Here is a 21,221-nt window from a genome sequence, read left to right on the forward strand (position 1 = left end):
ATACACTCACTTTTTTGTAGAGAAAAATAAAGAATTTAGAAAAATTTTCTCTATTTAAAAAGTCTACATACACAATTATAAAAAATTTAAGTAATTAAAATACAAAATATACTCATAACTTCAATACATTCATACTACATATTATGTTTTTATAAAAGAAATTCAAGCATTATGTTGATTTTCTGTTATGTTAAATGTTATGTTGTTTGAACTGATTATTGTAATTTTGCTTATTTTTCACTGAATTCTTATATAAAATTGTAAGTATAACTCTGTATTGTTTTGGATGTTATATTTTAGTATATGTTCTGTTTTTATTATTATTATTATTTTTGGGGGGTACTTTGAAAAAGCTTCAGTCAGTTAGCAATATTTAGTCATCAGCTGCTACGCGTGCTGTTGTGGTCGTATTTTTATTTCAGTTTTTTTTATTCTGAAAAATAATTTTGTATTCTCTTGTATATGTTTTAATGAAATTATATGTATACATATATATTCATGTATATATGTAGTTTTATTATTGTAAATTTACATACATACAAATTTGTAATTAGAAAGTACATGTTTTTATAAATTCGTTATTGGAATTGTGCTTCTTTCCTCTATATGCTACGAAATTATTAATTTTGTGAAATAATCGAAAAAATATAACTTTGTGTTTTTATTTTGTTTTTTTTTTTCAATTTATTTATATATTTTGTGGCAATTATTACATATAAAAAATTGTTATACTACTTTATTATTATATTGATTTGAGTGAAAAGTACGGCGACAAAAAAAATAAAAGTGTCAAAATCGAAAAACACAAAAAAACAAAATAAGAATTTTTCTAATCTTTAAAATCCTGAAAACAACTTCAAATCAAAAAAATTATTTTTTTTTTCCTGGATCCGGAATTTAATTTAACAATTTTTGTTGCTGTTGCTGATGCCGCTGCTGCTGCTACTACTACTACCATTGAGTTCGTTTAACTTTTGTTCTATTATTATATTGTTATTATTATTATTGTGGGTCCGGTTTACGCGAATTATTATACTATTGTATAAATTTATCTATAATATATTTATACTCTGTTATACATTTATTGTAAAAAAAACCAAAAATATATAAAATTTCTACTTGAATTACAATATATTACGAGTATATACTTATACCTTGTTGATGTGCAATAGCAAAAAATATATGATACTCTAAATTATTAATACACACACAGGCACATATGTGGAAGTAAAATATTTAAAAATATAGCAACAATAATAAGAAAAACGTGCGACCTTAAAAAAAACATTTTGTATACCTACATATTTTTCCTTCTTATTGTGAATGATTTTTTATATTACACACATATGTGTATATAAACGAATATATTCTTGTATATAAATTTATATATATTCTAAATATTTATTTTTATGCTATAATTTTATGCATGTGTGTATAATGTGCCATTGCATATGTATAATGCAAAATAATAAAAATATTTTATAAAGAGAAAATTAATTGGAGTGAAAATTTTGCTATATAAAAGAAAATTAAAAATAAAAAAGAAAAATTTTCTAAAACAGCAATATTAATTTAAAATATATATATGTATATATATATATATATATATATATATATATATATATATATATATATATATATATATATATATATATAAATAACAGAATACATACATGTGCATATAGATTTACAAATATATAAATTATTTGTTTTCTCTTTCTCTTCTTATAATTTTATGAGGTTAATACAGAAGCATACGCATTATATATTTTAATTAATTAATATTGACTAATAAATTGTAATAAATAAGTATTTTGAATGAATTGAATGAATAACAAGAAATAAATTTCAATTTAATTTCTTAATTTTTTTTCTCTTACTCTCATTAAAAATAGTAAAAACGGAGGTACAAGAATATTTTTATTAAGAAATTATGGTTAATTATGGTTTATTAAAAAATCTATCGTAACTATCGTAAATAAATAATTAATTGTCGCAACATTACATGTAGAATGTTTGATTTTAATTAATTCTTTAATTAATTCTAAATATTATTTAACAACTTGATTCTAAGGCAATTTTTTAAAGTTCTAATGTCTTAAATTCGAACATGGTTTCTACGTAATAATGGAAAATATGCAATTTAAAGTCGTAATTTGTAATTATTTATTTAATATGACTATTTTATAATCACAATGTTGTTTATTTTATATTTTTTCGTTAGGTAATTACATATTTTACTTTTCATATTTAAAAAATAAAATAATATTTTACTACAGTATATACATATCCTATAATGTACATAAGCATACATGTTTATATACAGCGTAATAATATGTTTGTATATATTACAAATATTTATTTTTCCATAACTAAGGGCAAATAAATTATTCTAATTAAAAATGGCAGTACATACTATAAAATTTCAGTTTTATACTATGTACATTTTATATAGATTATGTACATACATACATATATATTTATAAAGAAGTCATATTACGTATGTAGAAATGTATATTGTTGTAAAAATAAGTAGGGATACATGCAAATTGAAAATTTCTATGATAAAGTTGTAAAAAATGAAAATCATTTTAATAAATTGAAATTACAATTAATTTTTGATGAATATTAAATTCTAAATTAATTTATAATATAATATTTTTGAAGAAATTAAAATTTTCCTAAATTTTCTTACCATTTCTATAAAGTACGAAAATATATGTAAAATAAAATTCCTATTTGTATTTTAGATTATAACATTTATGAACTCTAAATGTAATATGAATATGAATAAGTAGTTATATGAAAACTAATAACAACACATACCTGTTGTGGCGCATAATCTGAATATCACACCACATTGAAAATTTTAAAATTTCCTATTCCTTTGATAGTTTTTGTTTTTGTGGTGTTTTTTTTTTGTTTTTACTCGAGAAAATCTAAAATAGTATTGTAATGTGCAAATATTTTAATAAATATATGTAAAATTATAGTTATAGTTAGAAACCTAAAAATCATCTGCCATATTGCTTTTTTTTTCTTTTCTGAAAGTTTCCATTTTAACTTTAAATTACATACGTTTGTAGGTACTATTCTATAGTACAATATGGAAAATATAGAAAATATCGTACCTATATACAATATGGAAAATATAGAAAATATATACTATGAAAGTACTGTAGGCGGTTATCAATACAATTGAACTTCGATATTATAAAAACTTGTAAAATTTCATTAATTTTGTTTGTGAAATAAAGAGTCTTTCATTAGAATGTCTATTATTCTTCGAAAATTCATTCTCATCTATTTCGCAAACTGTAACAGCTGTGAATTTTGGGAAAATTTTAAATACCTGCTATATTACATTTTTATTACATCACCAAAAACATACCGTTGTTTAAATCAAAAAAAAAAAAATTCAAGAGTATATTCTTAAATGGTCCAGGTATCTAAACTAAAAGTTTAGTTCTGGAGTTGATTGTGTGCTTCTTAAATAGGTGATTGTACCATCTAATGCATATCTGAAAGTACCGTTATATATGATACAGCAAAAGTTATAGCCTATTTTCTATAAAGGCAGCATATAAAAAATTTTTCTACCCTTAAGAGCGGCTACCTCGTAAGTCGGTTGAGATAGGAGGCGTTTTGCAGGATAGGTTTTTTTATTTTTGTTTAACGAAGATCTACACTCTGGTTTATGTCAATAAGCCTCTGTATAGAACACCCTGTACCACATATTTTTATAGATTTAAAAGTCATGTATTATGGAATGCTCATTGATTGATATTTTTACAATAATATTATACAATTATTTAGTAAAAGACGGAAATGTGCTGCATTTGAATTCCTTAATGGATATACTCTAATCGAATTTAATTATAAGTAAATTTTTTCAAACGTATTTGTTAATCTGTATGATATTTCGTTCGAAGAATTTCTAATTTACTTTTTATTAATAATTTTGTTTTGCATCTACTTATTTTCCACAGTCGCCACTTCAACAAACTAATCACAACTCACGAATTATGTATTTATGTTGATCATATTATGTATGTGCAAAATATTCAATATAAAATCGTTTAATGGGAAAACTTGAATAAATTTCCATAATTTCGTCGACAAAGAACAGACACAAAGATAACAGAATCGCATTACTATATTTAAGACCAAAGAAATGCGATACTGCCAAAAAATATAATCAATTTATTCTTGAATTTATTAAATAATATTGCAAAAATTTCAAATGAGTAAGAAAATCCTAATAATTCTATTGCATTTTGTACAAATTTATAAAAATTTAAATAATAATTTTAAATTTTTTATTTTAATTTCAATAATATTAGAAAAAATATCAAATGTTTTATAAAATGTACAAGTATTTACGCAAATGTAATCATTGATGTAAAATCATTTTATAAAAGATTTTTAAAAGTGTAATTGGAAAAAAAAAGAACCTCTAAATTCAAGGTTGCAACTTCATAAATAATAACAAGTAGTACTTTTCAAATAAAAAACCTCAATAAAAATTCATAATGAATTTTCTATTTGTATTTCCTGTATTAGAACTTAAGAATTTTTTTTATTTTTACTATTTTTGTTATTATTTTTTTAATTAATTACATGAAATAGAAATAACCTTTGTAAAAATGAAAAAAAATTTTTTTTTCTCTATTAAATACAGTAAGGTTGTTTTCTATGATCGTTGTTAAAAGAGTTTTCCATGAAAAATAGAAAAATGTTCTAACAATCATAAAAATTGTATTTTGTTTTTGTTTTTGTTATTTTTGCACTAGAAATTCTCTAATACACAAGGAAATATATGAATTTATTTTTGTTAATCTCAGAATACATTCAAATAAAATTTTCAATTTAAATACATACTCTCTTTTTCTCACTCTCACTATTTAGCAAATTTTATTCTTTCCCTGATACGTTGAATTGAGTTCAGTCAGATTTAATAAAATAAGTACGAAATAAGCTGTCATTATTTTAAAAATTGAGTTGGAAAATTCTCTTATATACTTTACAATACAAATACAATAAACAATACAACCTACGCATACATATTTAAGGCATTAGTGTATTTAAATAAAAATTTATAGTTGTATTTTGTTTTTATTTTTGGATTTTATTTAACATAAATTTATTTTATTTTATTACAAATACATACATGCATTCAAAATATTATGTTAGTCAATACTAACTCAAACAAAATCTCAGAATAATGTACATACATATACTCGTATATATAAAAGATCACGGCCATGACATTATAATTAAATAGGGAAATTGGACAATAGGAGAAAATTTTAGGAAAATAAATTGCCGAACAATTTGTTCTTAATTATTTTCATTATAATAGTTTGTAAATTAAAAAATTTAATTTTATGAAAATTGTACATTCTTTACATTTTTTTTTATCATAAAAACACATTTCTTAGTACTGGGGTGTGTAATGAAAAGGTAGTATCATATAAATTGATTGGTACTACCTTACCATTTTTTCGAGAATACGAAAATCGTCTCACCAAATTCGAATTACATAGCAGGACCCTGGGTTAGTACTAAAATTCAACACATAATATCGAGATTAGGATCAATTCGACGTTTATTTTCCACGCAATATGCTCATTTACAAATTATTCAACGGTATGCCCAATATGTTGAGCTGCTTTAAGGTCACTATTACAACATACGCAAGTGTGTTTTCCTGTTATAGAAATAAATAAAAATACTTTCCAATTTAATGTAGGTACTTACATACATAACGTAAATACTTTTTCCGAAACTTTTTTTCGTAATATTCAATAATCTATTATACAAATTCAAATTTTTAAAATTTAGTGTTATAAAGGAACTAAAATTGTTCTACATATAGGCTATATAAAATGAATAATGTTCGCCATTGAAAATTTGGGAATAAATTTTTGTCAAATTTTGTTTTTTCATATTTTTGATGAACAGATTAGAAAGAGTAAAACTTTGTTGAAAAATGAGATTATAAAAATTAATTTTAAGGCCTGGAGTGTGTAATGTTATATGCGGACCTGTAATGTGATGACATGATTTTTTTCATAATTTTTTCATAAAACGTGTTCATTATATATATATATGTACATAATATGTATATTCTACGCTAAATTATTTTATGTGTGTTAGTGAATTTTCCTATACAGAGAATTCTATGAATACTCTAAAATAATAGATAAGTTAGATATCTAATTTTTCTACATCATAATTTCAATTTTTATCTATTTTTTTTTTTCAAGTATAAGCTTGTATGCGTATATAAAAATATTATATGAACTTGTGACAATATTTGCTTGTGTGAGTGCCTTATACAATTTTATATATTTTTGTATTATCACTTGTGTTTGCAAATCAATAATTTGATTTAAAAAACATGCCCATAGGAAGAACCTTGTATTTTTTACACATATACTTTTGTTGTTTTTATGTCGTTACATATTTTTTTTTCTCTTTACTATTATTATTGTTTTTTATTTTTGTAACCTTTTCATATTTATTTAATCAAAATAGGAAAAAATTCACTTATTAAAAATTATTATAATTTTTTTGTTTTCATATAAACAATTTTAAATATGATTAATTCTTTTATTATTTATTTAAGTAAATTATAAAATATTTTATAAATAAATTTTAAAATGGATCCGGACCCGGAATCTAAAAGAAAACAATGTTATTGAAATCAATTTCGATGATTCAAAAATATTTACTTTGTTAAAATTGTGTTCTGTTCATTAAAATCGGAAAAATTATATAATTTATCAAAATTTTACAAAATAGCGAAATTATTTTTAAAATTTTTGTAGAGATTGGGGAGTTCGAGTTTATTTATTTATTTATTCCGAACTGTAAATTAACTACATATAATAATTTTGTAGCTATTAATCGAAACACTTAATTAGTTACCGATTCAAATTTATATAAAAAGCAAAATTTTACACTTTTTACATACATATTTCCCAAAATAATACACATTTACCCAAAGCTATTTGTACATATACGAGACGCCTTACTTTATAAATAATGGAATATGTACCCATTTATATGTAGACATTTAACACAATAAACAAAATTATGGTATATTTACGTGTATAATAATATATTCCTTTACGGATTTTGATACTGTAATGTAGTAAATCGTTAATCAAAATTGTTAATTAGAAAAACTAGCTTGACATGTTAATTAAAATTTCTAAAATTTTTTATTAGTAATTGTACTTTCAAAAATTAACACGGGTTTAAAACATTTTGGTTGTTTTTATAGAATTATTTTCAAGATGTCAAATTAATTTCATATAAAATATCAATAGCATGCCAATTAAATTTCTAAATTTTTAACAATTTGAAAAGATTGCAATACACTAGTCTGTACATTCCCGTAATTTTAAAAGCAGGGTACTTTAACTTTTAGCCTATAGGATTATAATATCAAATTTAAAATTAAACATAAAATTTGTTGCTTAACATTACAAATATAATATCATTTCGTTTTCATTCGAAGTAGTCAAAAATCTGTTCCAATATCGGTAAATAAGACATTAAATGTCGAAAATTGAAAACTTTTGTTTTTCAATTTTTTTTTTCTATTATCAATATAACAAAAATTTTTGATATAAAAATTAAAAAATGAACTAGTTTTTTGTAAGGAAAATTCAAGTTTTTATTAAAAATTTTTTACAATTTTCAACACATTATGTGTGTATATATATTTAAAATTATGTATACATAATATGTATTTACATTCATACAAATAAGTACGAGTATTGTGTATGTACGTTGTAAATTTATTGTTAATTTGCCAAAAAAATTATAACAATTTATTCATAAACGCATTATAATATTAAAAGTAATTTAACTGTCAAATTCAAGAACAAATTCTGACATATTAAATGTCAAATAAATTATAAAGAGCAAAGAATAAAAAAAAAAACTTTGACAGTATTATAAACAAAGCAATCATTCCACTTTTAATTTATTTAAAATAGAAAAACTTGTAGCTATTTTTTCAAAAGATAAAAATTAATACTTTCTTTTTTGCTCTTTGTGGTTGGATGCCGTTTAGAAAAGAATTTCATACACTATACTTATACATACATATGTACATACACGTACATATGGATATGAATATGTAATTTGTATTATTAAAAAATCCGGTCAATAATAACATTGAAGAAGAGAAAAAATAAAAATGAGAAGAAAAAAAACAGAAATGATAGAAAATAAACAAATCAAACCGACAACAAAATTGGTTAAATGGGGGTCTCTTCTATTCAACTATTGAGTTTGTTAGTATAAATATATTCTACGAATAATTTTTGTTTCAATTTTACAATTGAATTTTGTATACATGAAAAATGCTTAAGGCGATCGATTTTTTTTTAATAGAAAAAAGGAGTTTTTTTTTTTATTTCAGATAAATATCAATTTTTAAAAAATATTTATGGTGTACTCATTTTATTTTTAATGTTTTTTAACCTAAAAACATATTATAAACATTGAAAAATAATAAGTTTTTAGTTATAAACAAAAGTGAGAGAAAGATACATGAAAACTTATTAAGGAAAAAATTAATAATACAAAATTGGTATATGAAAAGATAAAAATATTAAAAATTAAGAAATTTTTTGAAATGAGTTTTTTTTTAATAAATTCAGGTTGAAAATATTTTATTATATTATGTACATCAAAAAAAAAAAATGAAATTTAAAGTAGGTTAACAGTAGAACATGCTTTGTCCAGAGCATGCTTTTAGTTTTTGCTTGCAAGAATTTTTATTTATAAAAGCCAATAATATTTTCTGTATATAAAAGGGCAGGTTGTTTGTTTTTCTTCAATCAATTATATTAAGAAAAAATATTTTAACGAATATGAGGGAAACAATAACAAATTAACTTATTTGGGCACATATAGAAATAGTCTTTAAAATTGGACTATACAATTGGTTTTTTGAATTGCACTTATTCATCCAAACTGTTTTCATTTCGTTTTCATTCGAAGTAGTCAAAAATCTGTTCCAATATCGGTATGAAGGGAAAATTTACTTAATATATAAATAATTATATTGAAGAATTCATAATTGTCAAATGATAAAAAAGTTTTTCAGGAATGCAGTTTTTAAATTTTCAATACACGCACTTACTTACTAAAAGAATAAAATAGAATCAGAATAATAATTTATAAAGTGCTTTGGAAAAAGAAAACGTTCGTCTACTTAAATTGTTTCACTCATAGCTAGCTATATCAAAAATGGCATACTTTTAGGAAAAAACGAAAACGTCAACGTATATGTTGACGGCAAGATATTTACCGTTAGTTGTTTACTTTTTTAGAAATTTGGAAAGCTTTTTAATTCGAATTTCAAAAACTGAAATTCAAATTGTGTTCGAGAAATTGAAAAAATTTTAAAATCCTGCGGCTTGCCATCTAAGAAAAATATGATGTTAAAAATTAAAGAAAAAAAGTTGTTGAATTAAATTACAGGTAATTTCAGTACCAATTTAGTAATTGTAATATTTAGAAGTTTTAGTTTATTGTCAAAAAATTTCAGTTATTATCTAAAAGGATGATAGACAGACAGACGAACAGACTGAAACTAAGAAGACAATTATTTCCCAGTTTCGCTGGAAAAGTCCTTAAAATTAAAAATTATTGTAAAATGTTTAGTAATAAATTTTGAACATTTAAGGCATTTTATTCAAGAGTATTTGTATTTTTAAAAGTTTTAATATTAAAAAAAAAATAAATTTTACTTAATTATTACAATTATTGAGTAATTTATTAATTGAAAATATCACAACATTATCAATTTTTTGTCCATTACAATTAATAATTTTTAATTCATCGTCAAGGATTTTGTAAATTACAAAAGAGACAATTTCTTAAAAAAATTTTTCTTTTTTTTAACTTTTTATTAAAGATTAAAAATAATGAATATTCAAATAATGTTAATCTCATAATGTCGCTATTTGTCAACAAGTATAGCTGTAAAACAAAAATAAAATTCAATTCTTTAATTAAATTTGGATTCAAATCTTTTTTATTGACAAATTGTATATAATGTACATATGTATGTATGTATATATGTATATTTATTTATATGAATTATTTAAATATTACTCAACTATATAAAATAATATAAAAAAGTATATTTGAGTACATATACATTTTACTTGTAACAATATTCAAAATAAAGTGATTTTGAGTAATCGAAGAAGAGAAAAGAAATGAGAAAAGAAGAGAAAAGAAAGAAAGTGAAAACAAATCAATTTAGTTAATAAATAATTTTTCTTTTTTCACATAAAGCAAGAAAACTACATAAGAAACAGGAAAAATAAAAAAAAGTCAAAAAATAAAACGAAAAATTTGACATTCAAAAATCTTATTACAAGGTGTTCTATCTAAAACGAAACAAAAGCAAAACAACAAAAAGTGAAAAATAAAAGCATAACAACAAAATCACTTGTAATTTTTCTTATTTTTTTTTTTTCATTTTTTTCTCATTTTTTTCCATTTTATAAATATAAATCATTGTCCCTGAATATTTATTATCCTTACAGAATAACATTGAATAAAAAATATATATTATACACAAATTCATACACATATAGTTGTATTATTAAATACATACTAAATTAAACACAAAACAAAAAAAAAAAACAAAAACAGAAAAAATATGAAAATCCAATAATTCGAAGGATAACAGCAGAAAAGAAAAAATAAAAAGAACACAGAAAAAAAAATTCGAACTTGTATTCAAATACAAACCATCATCATAATCATCAATATCAATATAAACATCATCATCATCATCACCATCATCAGGGAATAAAGCAACAACCATTAAAATCTACTTTTATACAATAAGGATTTTTATTTAAAACGAGCGGATATATACATCCATACACACATTTGTATATATACATAAAAGTATTATATTCTATTTTTAAGCTCTTATACAACAAAATATAAAAGCAAAACAAAGCAAAAAGCCATAAGAAGACAAAACAAACAGCAAAAAAAAAAATAAACAACAAATTTATAATAATTATTATAATAAAAGTAAGAAAAAAAAGAAAAACAAAAAAAAAAGCAGAAAAACAAAAACGAAAAGGACTTAAATGTCCTTCACCTTTCCAGTATTTTATATTTAATACACGTGCATATATTAATACTATTATTATTATTTACACGTATATGTATATATATGTATGTAGCCAAACAGATTTAAAAGAAAATCTCATGTGTGTAGAAAAATAATAACAATAAAAAAGAAAATTCTTTTATAATAAAATTATATTATTCTCCATTGCAAAAAAAAAAAAACTATTAAATACAAAAGAAAATATTGCGTATTTCAAAGTACATATTCATTCACACATATATGCCATTAATTGTTACATGTATATACGTACAAATTAATATTATCTAAGTGCATACAACTAAATTATATATGTATATATATACATTTTTCAGAAAAATTTCATAATTCAACGTTGAAGAGCTACAGAACAATAAGAAAAATATTTTTAAATGAAAAGCTAAATTAAAAGCAAAAGAAAAAAAATATTATCATTAAAACATAAAAAAAAATTTAAAATAATTGAAATAAAAATAATTTATTTTCCCTTCTAAAACAAAAAAAAAGAAAAAAATCAATTATCACCACCTTGACCTAAACCAATCCTTGAAATTCAAAAAGGAAGCAACAAAAAATACAACAAAACCAAAAATATAGAAATAAACGAAACAAAAGAAACATTCAAACCTTGAATTTTCATGTAAAACAGAAAAAAACAGAATTGTAATTGAAAACTTAATTTCTTTCATTCATAATTTGCCCAATTTTTGGGAAACAATACCTGTGTATGCATATAGGTATATAAAAAACAATAAGGACATCATTACAATTAAAAAATAATAACAAAAAAGAAAAAAAAAAAAACAGAAATAATAGAATCAAATCACAACGATTACGTCACATAAGAGCAAACCTTGAAGATTACAATTTGCATATTTTTATATTTTCTTTTTGTTACATAAGAAAATTATGTGAATTTATTTTAATTTTCAATTCAATTTTAAAATATTTTTAAAAAACAAGTAAATAATAATTTCTCTCAGTGTAATTCACTCAATTATCACCATTTAAATTATTAATAAAAGATTTTAATGAAATCGCAATCTTAATGTTTTAAAATTTACATGTTTGCAAATCATTTGTACATACATATAATCAAGGTAGATTATTATTACTATAACAGTAATTAAATAGTAAACATTTAAAGGATTATTATATTTAAAAATTAACAATCGAATCTATGCTTACATAAAATAGTTTTAAAAATTGCAAAATATTTTTAAAATAACTTATAATTTTTTCTCAGTGTATATGAGCTATTTACTTTGTGTTCATAAATACGCCACCATAAATTTATTTTCTTAAACATATATGAAAATTTATTCTGAGTGTATAAAATAATTTTTATAATTTAACTTTTTTTTAACATTAAATTTAAAAAATTAAAAATAATTGAATTTTTATTGTTGATTTGCAAGTTTTTTGTGCTTTGGATTCTGATTTTTTTTTACAAATGACATCGTCTGTTGTAAGATTTGTACAATTTTTAAAATTTCAATTGACGATTCACATTAATTATTCAAATAAATTTTTAATTAAAATAGAAAATAATTCCAATTTAAGTACAAAACAAAAAATATTGGTTTAGAAAAAAAAAACAAAAAAGAAATTTTTTTTTTTTTAAAAAAAAAATAATTCCTATATTTTTAATTTTTAAGGTAAAATATTAAAATTTATTATAAAAAAATTTCTAAATTGAAAGCAAAAAAATTCAATTTAAAGTACAAAAGAAATTAAACAAGAAAACAAAAAATCTTGTTGTATTTTTGTGATTTGTTGTGTTATACGAAAATATATTCAAAGTGGATACCATATCTATTCCATTGGGTGGACTATCACATGTTAGGATGGCTCTAGCCAGGTAAGTTTGTATCTACTTACTTCAGTTTTTTTTCAGTGTATCTGTATGTGATTCTTCTAATAAGTAGAACTTGAAAAAAGAATTTGCATTTTTAAAGTTAAATGAGAAAATATACCAGAATTAACTTTGGAGATTTAAAATTTACCAAATCAAATGTTTGGTAATACTGAATATTTTTTTTTAAAAACTTAACCCTAATTATGTCTAAGCATGTAACCTGTCTATTATAGTATTATGTCACTATGAAGACATGCGCGGTATCCATTATATAACCTCCATTGTCTAGGTATATAAAATACTAGGGTGCGATGAAACCCGACATTAGACTTTTTTTTAATCTACTTCTTATTGTGGTAAAATATATTTAACATTAGACCATTTTCAAAAATTTTAAATACCCTGTCGAAATGTCTTCGAATTAGTTTTATTAAAAAAATTATCTGTCCTATTTAATTTAGCTATTTTATAAATTTAATATATTTGTTTAGAATACTAGTGCTGGTAGTCCGTTTCAGGTGTGCGATTTATTACCCAATACAAATCCTAATGCATTTTCTCTCAAACAATCTAAACTTTCCCATGAGATTTGCGCTTACGTTATACTAAATCGATATAGCATTTACGGCATTATTTTATGTTGATTGGAAATTTAAAATTTATTATAGTTGAAAATTGCATATCTTCAGGAGCAATTATAAATTTTTAAAAAATTTTTTTTACGATTAATTACGCATTTTTAGTTGATTGATTGTGGTATTTAAGGAGTTGTATGATAACTATGACTAGAGAATCCTTTGCATACTTAAATTTTTTATTAAATTCCTTTGTATAAAAACTTGTATGTTTCCTTTGAATCTTCGCTTCGAAAATTAATTTATTTATTTATTTAAAAATTAAATTAAATTAACTTGAAAGCTGTATAACAGTTATGCGATAGTTGTATTGTGAATGATATTTAACTACATATTTGCAAAAAATTAATATATTTTATATTTAATACTTTCAAAGAGTCTGTAAATTAATTATTATGTAAAGCGGAAATTTATAAAACTGTAAGTTTTTGAACAATTTTCCAAAAAAAAAAATGTTCAAATAAACTCTTATTTAATTATGTTGCAACTGATTGTATAAAAACGTTTCCATATTTGCCTTAATTTTAAATCAAATGATCTAATTTCATTTAGGTTTATATTTTAAAATTGATCATGAATAATTCTCCGAATCAAATTATATGCAATACCAATACATTTTTGGACATGTTTTTAAAATTTATTGTTATTTAAAAAAAGAACATCCCACATTATGATCAAAAACTAATAAATAAATAATATCGATACCCAAAAAAAAATCAAAATTTTGTAATAATATTGATTTATAAAATTTCATAATCGATTTCATTTAATTTGTCAATTTAATTAAATGAATTTTATAATACCCATATGACGGAGTTTGGCGGAATGATTCAAATTTAAATTCGAAATATATATAACGCAAATATATTATACATACATGTACAATGTTACCATATGTATCAATAATTTCCTTGAATGTTAATATTATTCCATAAGCCAAAAGTGATTTTCTACTAATTAACAGCTACTAAATAAAAAATAAAAATAAAAACTTATTTCATTTTAAAATTAACTGAACTGTAAAAATTTTATTAATGTTATACTTACTTATATTTATACACTATGTTTAATATTTATATATGACTTTCAAACTTTTATGTTAAATTTTAATTTTTAGGTTTTTATTACTAAATTTGTTCATATATGTATGCTTATAAAATAATAACTCACAAATGAAAAATATGGTGAAAACAGAAAATAGAAAATTAGAAGAAAAAATAAAAATAAATGAAATATTAAAAGTGTGTCAAAATCACACCAAACAAAAGAAAAATTGTTATACATATACATATATTCACACATGTATTATAATGTATGTACACATTATTGTTGAACGTGTACAAATTAATGCTTAAACACAGAAATTTTTTTCATATATGAACATCAAAGTTTTTAATAAATTTTTCAAACATTTTAATGTTATATGCTTAATTTTTAGTATATACAATAGATATCGAGAATGTGAGTACAATCGTAATTATTGAAAAAACAATAGAGAAATTTTATATCAATGATTGAAATTTTATAATGCAGTATATACTCTTTTTTCTAATGAATTTGACTTATCAACTCGTTTTGTTGGAAATTAATTGCTTTTTGTCATAAGTTCCGGTATAAGCAATTCTTCTTTTCCATTGATAAAAATTCGTTAGTACGAACTTTTCCGTCTTATATTTATCATCCACATTGAACCCGTTAAAATCTATAAAGTGTTGTAGCTCTTCGATTTCACATATAATAAATAAATAAATAAATAAGTAACATTGGAAAGGAAGCTGGCAAAAGAAATCCATTTTTTTTTTTAATATTTGTCCAAATTCTTAAAGATCAAACTGGGCTGATGAGGGTAAATGATTAAAATTATTACATATAAAATTATGTGAATTCAAAACAACATATACTTAGTATTATTTATTAAGAAAAATATCACGTCTCTCTGATCTTGAAGAATTCAGGTGAATTTATTTTCGTTAGTCGGAAAATGCAGGTATCTATTGAACAATCGTAAATGAACCAAAGGCTTGTTCGGAAGCGTCTTTTCTTCAAAAATTCTTGAACAAAAATGGAAAAATTCTAAAATTATTTGTCTTATTGGCATTATTTGCTAAAAGTAGTTTACAAATTATTTAAAAACAAATTTTGTGAGGGTTGATGTTTCACCGATAAGCTCTATATGGAAAATATTTAATAAATTGAATATTTATTAGAATCACAAGATTTATTTCGATATCTTTGTTTTGTTAATGACAGTCTATACGGCACTGTATATCGTAGTTAAGTAATTACAATACCGAATAAAGTTATCCACTGTTGAAATTTATTTGAATTTTTTACCAGATCATCTTGCTACATATTTTTTTTAATTTTTCGTAATTTATACTCTCTAACTTTTTGTTATACATAAAACGTAATAATTTTTTAATAGTCGCTTTGTGATGATTTCCGCCTGCGTGCGCTTATAGTTAACGTTAAAAAAAATGTTTTTTTTTGTCTTTTTTGGTCACTACTACACACTCCTACGCGCTAACCTTTTCTGTTCTAATTCTTCTATTTTTTTTGTCCCCCCAAAAATATTTTATATAAAATTATACAAATTTGTTTTTTAATGTTATTGAGAAAAATGTAAACAAAAAAAAAGCAACGAAGAATGTTTGAAATTATTAATTTTTTTGATCTTTTTTTCACATCTACGAGTAGCCAAACTCAATGTATCGATGGATCGATTGTATTCAATATAGTTTTTTTTTGTTTAATTTGTTGAAAGAGAAGAGAAAATTTTGCCGCATCACATCTTACAAACAAGGCTACCACTAAAAAAATTTTACGGGCTAAATATTAAAAAAAAATGCTAAATTTAAAGAAAAATCGCCAAAATTGACAAAATTCTTATTCTTGCAAGTAAAATACTTATTTTCGTGGTATAATTTCAATTTTAGTTCAAGTTTCAACTTTGTTATTTGAAATTATACATTAAGGTTGTGCAAATGTTGTTATGTTGTTAGGTATAAAATTCTGAAACTTCTCCATTCTTTACTTCTATAAAACTTTCATTTAGGAAAAATTTAGCTGCGAAGCTACGAGTATATGTAAGAGCTACATAGACTGAAAAATTTTCATTGTACACATAAAATTTGAAAAAAATTATGAACGACACGATGTTAGCGCGATATTTATGACTGGCAACTACATTTTTCTGTATTTTACAACTGACAACTGTATATGAACTGGAAATAGCAACTAGTTATATTATATTTTCAGTATTAAGGGTGTACAGTACAATCTTAGAAGTCAATTTTAAGGTCGTAATACATTTTCATAATCAAACGGAAAAAAACGGATCTGGTAGCCGAAATAGTCTTAAACAAAAAAAAAATGGGCCATTTAGGATCGCAATGGCAACATTGTTCATAACAGTTCAAAATTTAATGCGAGAATGAGTGATTAATTTCATACTCTCATAATATTTTTGTATTTACTTTGTTTTTTTACCTTCTTGAATGTAATATATATACACCAATAATTTGTATAAATGAGTGGAAACGTGTGGTTGACACAAAATCAATGATTATAATAAGAGTACGATTATCATCACTAACAACGCTATTGATGATGATTATGACAGTGATGATGATTATTACATTTTGGTATTAGAGGTTGAGGTTGCTATTTAAGGTGGCAATTGAAAAATTATAGCGATAATTTTATATTAAAATGAAACAAAAAAAAAATCGAAATTAATATACGGTAAAATACAAAGAAAAAATCAACGAAATCTCATCATTGGTGTTTTATTGAAAACGTTTGTTTTCTTAAAAGAAAAATCAAAAAAGAATTAGAAATAGTTTTCATGAGATTTTGCAAATAAATAAAAATTTTTTTAAGCCAATTTTATAATCAAAATTATTTGTAACTGTATTTTAATTATGCACGCATTTCATTGAAAAATTATCGGTAAAAATCAATGAAAATAATTGAAAAATCTAAAAATTTATTAATTAAAATAAATTTTGCGTTAACAGGTCAAAAATTCTTGTATATTTTTTTTTGTGTCTTACGACAGAGGAAAAAAATGTCTTTATAAAGTATGTGTATTTAAAGATAAAGAACTTAAGCCTTATCTAATCTAAAATTACCCAAGAGTACTTGTATTTTATTTGCTAAAAATATTGAACAGAAGTATGTGCTTGTTGACAAAATTTTTTAATTAAATTGATGAAAATGTAAAAGTAAATAAGTAAGTGAGAGCTCATATGAACGACATATATGAAATATATACCAATATTCTTAAATATAGGTTCCAATTTCCCAAGAAAAGTCTTTTATAATTTATTTTTAGAATAATATTATATTTTGGGACGTACTAAAACGGAGAGAATCCTTGTTATGATTATTAATTTCCGAGTGTCGCCATTTTTTCTTTCCAAAATAATTTGCTATAATTGAAAGGATTTTTCCAATATTTCACCTATTTAATCTGTTTGGATTTTATTTTTCCTTTCAAATTTATATACTTTTTCTCACATTTAAATTCAAATTTTTAAAATTCATTTAATAATAACATTATATACTCGTTTAGTTACATATAGAAATTTTGAATAATCATTTCAGGCTTTCGAGCTCCAAAAAAAAAAATAAAAGTATTAAATGTTATTTTAGACTTTTGCTGAAGTTTTAAGACAACTCATAGATGCATTCACTCTTGTTACAAAATATCTAAGTATGTTACTGTTTCATCAATAAAATCCAATTGTAGTTTCTAAAAGTATTTAATAAACACTAGAAATATCAAAAATACTAGAAAAAAATATACCGTAAAACGCAAAAATTTCTGATGAGTATTCAAATCTAACATGGACTCTTTCATTGAATTTTCCAAAATTAAGTTTGAAAGCTGCAAGAAAAATTGGGCATTTTGTGAATTTAGAGTACACTTCAAGAGTCATGACTTTGGCAAATATCAAATACGTTTTGAGTTATGAAAAAATTTTTAAATTTACTTTTATATTTTCAGAACTTAATTAACAATAACAGCCAATAACTTTTTAATAGAAGTGAACTATAATGGGTACCCAAATTTTCGTTTATAAGAGGTTACAATTCAAAAATATACATGTACACTTCTCTACAGTGAAATTACCATAATTTACAATAATCTTCTTCCTCTCCCATCTTATAAATAAATTTCCCCTTCAATAATTATGCCTACACCTCAATTCATTTATTTTTTTTTCCATAGTTAAATTACAATATTTCATTTTTTATTAAATTTTGATTTAAAGCCACGTTGTCATTAAATAAAGTTCATTTCTATACTTATGTGGGCTTTAACCGCATTTTTATTTTAATTTATTAAAAATGTAATTTTTTTTTTTGATAACAAAGAATTTCGCATTTTTCACCACCTGAAAATAATAAAAAACAACAACAACATTTTGAATAAATAAAATAATGAGATTCTATATATGTATGCCTACACACATATGAGAGGGATTATAATTTACAACAATGCGAGTTGCTCTGTTATGCAAACAATCAAACTTTTAAAAAATAAAAGTAAAAAGCGAAAAAAACAAGAAACATTAAATGTAATGCGACATAATTCGCTACTTTTTTCTTTACAAATATTTAAATTTTGTAATAACGTTTTGTTTTTTTTACCACAAAATCAAGTTACATACATACATAGGAATAAATATGTTTACAAACTGATACATGTGTGTACTCATGTATGTTTGTACGAATGAATTTTGTTTGTAAGCGAAATTCAGTTTTTGAATTATAAAAATTGTTTAAATTGAGGTTTTTGTTTTAAATATTTGCATTTATATTTTATACAAATAAATTTTACTTACGTATGTGTGTAAATAATATGTGCTTTCCAAAATTACAAAAGGTGTAATGGTAATGTATGATGTAAAGTGATTTTTTTTTAAACAATTTGATAGCACATAAGTATTATGCATACAAATGTTTTGTAATTATCTTTTAAGTGTTATAATGAATGTAATTTTTGTAACTTGTATATGGAAAAAAATGAAAATTACAAAATAAATTTTGGAACAATAAACGATTATAGATTATAAATTTGATGATAAAAAGCAAATGCACATAAACCTCATAGATTGACAATTTGGTAGATTTTCAAATATAGCAAAATATGAACAAGAAATCCTTAAAAATACAATTGAAATTAAAAATTTTATTTTATAACCCTCCAAATATTAACGATGGAGGGTTTAATTATTAAACCCTTATTTAATAATTAAACCCTCCATCGCCCACCGTTATGTATACCTTTATTAAAACTTACATGAATGAATAAATTGTTGAAGTTGAAGAAGTTTTCGGGGTTATTTAAATTTTCAAATACTTCTAAGTCAAATATGATTACCTTAAAATAAAAATTGAAGCGTTCTCATTAACATTAATATTTGAGATTGTGGTGTAAAAAAAATATAACCTACATAACCATATTAGTGTAAAAATTTTAGAAAACAAAATCGACTTCAAATTTTTTTAACTCTTAGATCCAAATCTAAAACTAGCAATTGAAAAAACTTGATATTCAAATTTTTTTGTTGTTCTCTGACTCTCACCATTCGGAACTGATTCTGAAACCAAATCCAACTCTACGGCTTTGAAGTCAACTCGGTAGCTTTTCAAGAGGGAGGGATAGACGGAGGGGCGGACAAGCGGGCAGACAAAACTAAATCGGCTCAGAATCATTGTTTCCATCAAAATTAGATCATTATTTCTTAGCGTTACAAGCAATAGGTCAAATTTAGTATACTCTTCGAACATACGTTTGTGCAGGTATAAAAATTAATGGACGTAAAATTAATGGAAAGACTTATTAATTTTACTACGTATATACATAAAATTAATTAGAATTGCTGCTTACGATCAAACTCTCAACGCCATTTTGTTATATGTATAATTTCTCAATCTAAGATATTCAATTTGTTAAATTATATAGTGGAATTTTTAAAATCTTTAACGTGAGAACGAGTTAGTTGCAACAAAATAAAAAATATATTTATTGTAAAAGGAACGATTTTTTTTAATAATTAGCAACTTTCTTATACAATGCATTTCAATTATTATTCTATTTCTATAACAGAAGATTTTCCATTTATTTCATATATTAAACAATTGTCCTTAATTTACCATTATAGAATATTGAAATTCGAAAAATCCAAATCTTATTTTACCAATAATCGCAACTATTAATTTTAGTATCAAAAATTATTTCATTATTGTAAAAAAAATAAAATATTTAAAATTTTCTAATTTTTTTTTTATTTTCCGCCAAAAAGCAATACAATTACTTAAGTAAAAATAAAAACCCAAAAAAAAAAATTTTTTTTTTAATAAAAACTGACCCCAATTTAAAAATAAAATTGTTTTAACAATGAAAGTGGTTTGAATTACGGAAAAAAAAAGCTTACATGCCTCGTTCATTAAATTGCTAAAATCTTTATTTTGTCTTTTTATGGTGTTTTTTTTTTTGCTGCTATTGTTTTTAGTAAATAGTTTAAAGTGAAATAGTTATTTATTTTTGCTT

At 22.5% G+C, this 21,221-nt stretch overlaps 1 long non-coding RNA gene across 5 annotated transcripts in view; it reads left to right on the plus strand.

Annotated features, from left to right (window-relative positions):
• Positions 1 to 390: 390 nt before the first annotated feature.
• LOC129609887 (uncharacterized) overlaps positions 391 to 21,221 on the plus strand; it is a 59,167-nt gene continuing 38,336 nt past the window's right edge. Inside the window, exons 1-4 of one of the 5 annotated variants that reach the window (XR_008697052.1) lie at positions 391 to 961; positions 10,330 to 10,488; positions 10,584 to 11,085; positions 11,500 to 13,025. This is a non-coding gene — a long non-coding RNA (uncharacterized LOC129609887). The other 4 variants (XR_008697051.1, XR_008697050.1, XR_008697048.1 and 1 more) reach the window with 4 other exon arrangements.

The sequence above is a fragment of the Condylostylus longicornis genome, unplaced genomic scaffold (genome assembly GCF_029603195.1).
Source record: "Condylostylus longicornis isolate FDR11 unplaced genomic scaffold, ASM2960319v2 ptg000004l, whole genome shotgun sequence".
In the NCBI taxonomy this organism is placed as follows: domain Eukaryota; kingdom Metazoa; phylum Arthropoda; class Insecta; order Diptera; family Dolichopodidae; genus Condylostylus; species Condylostylus longicornis.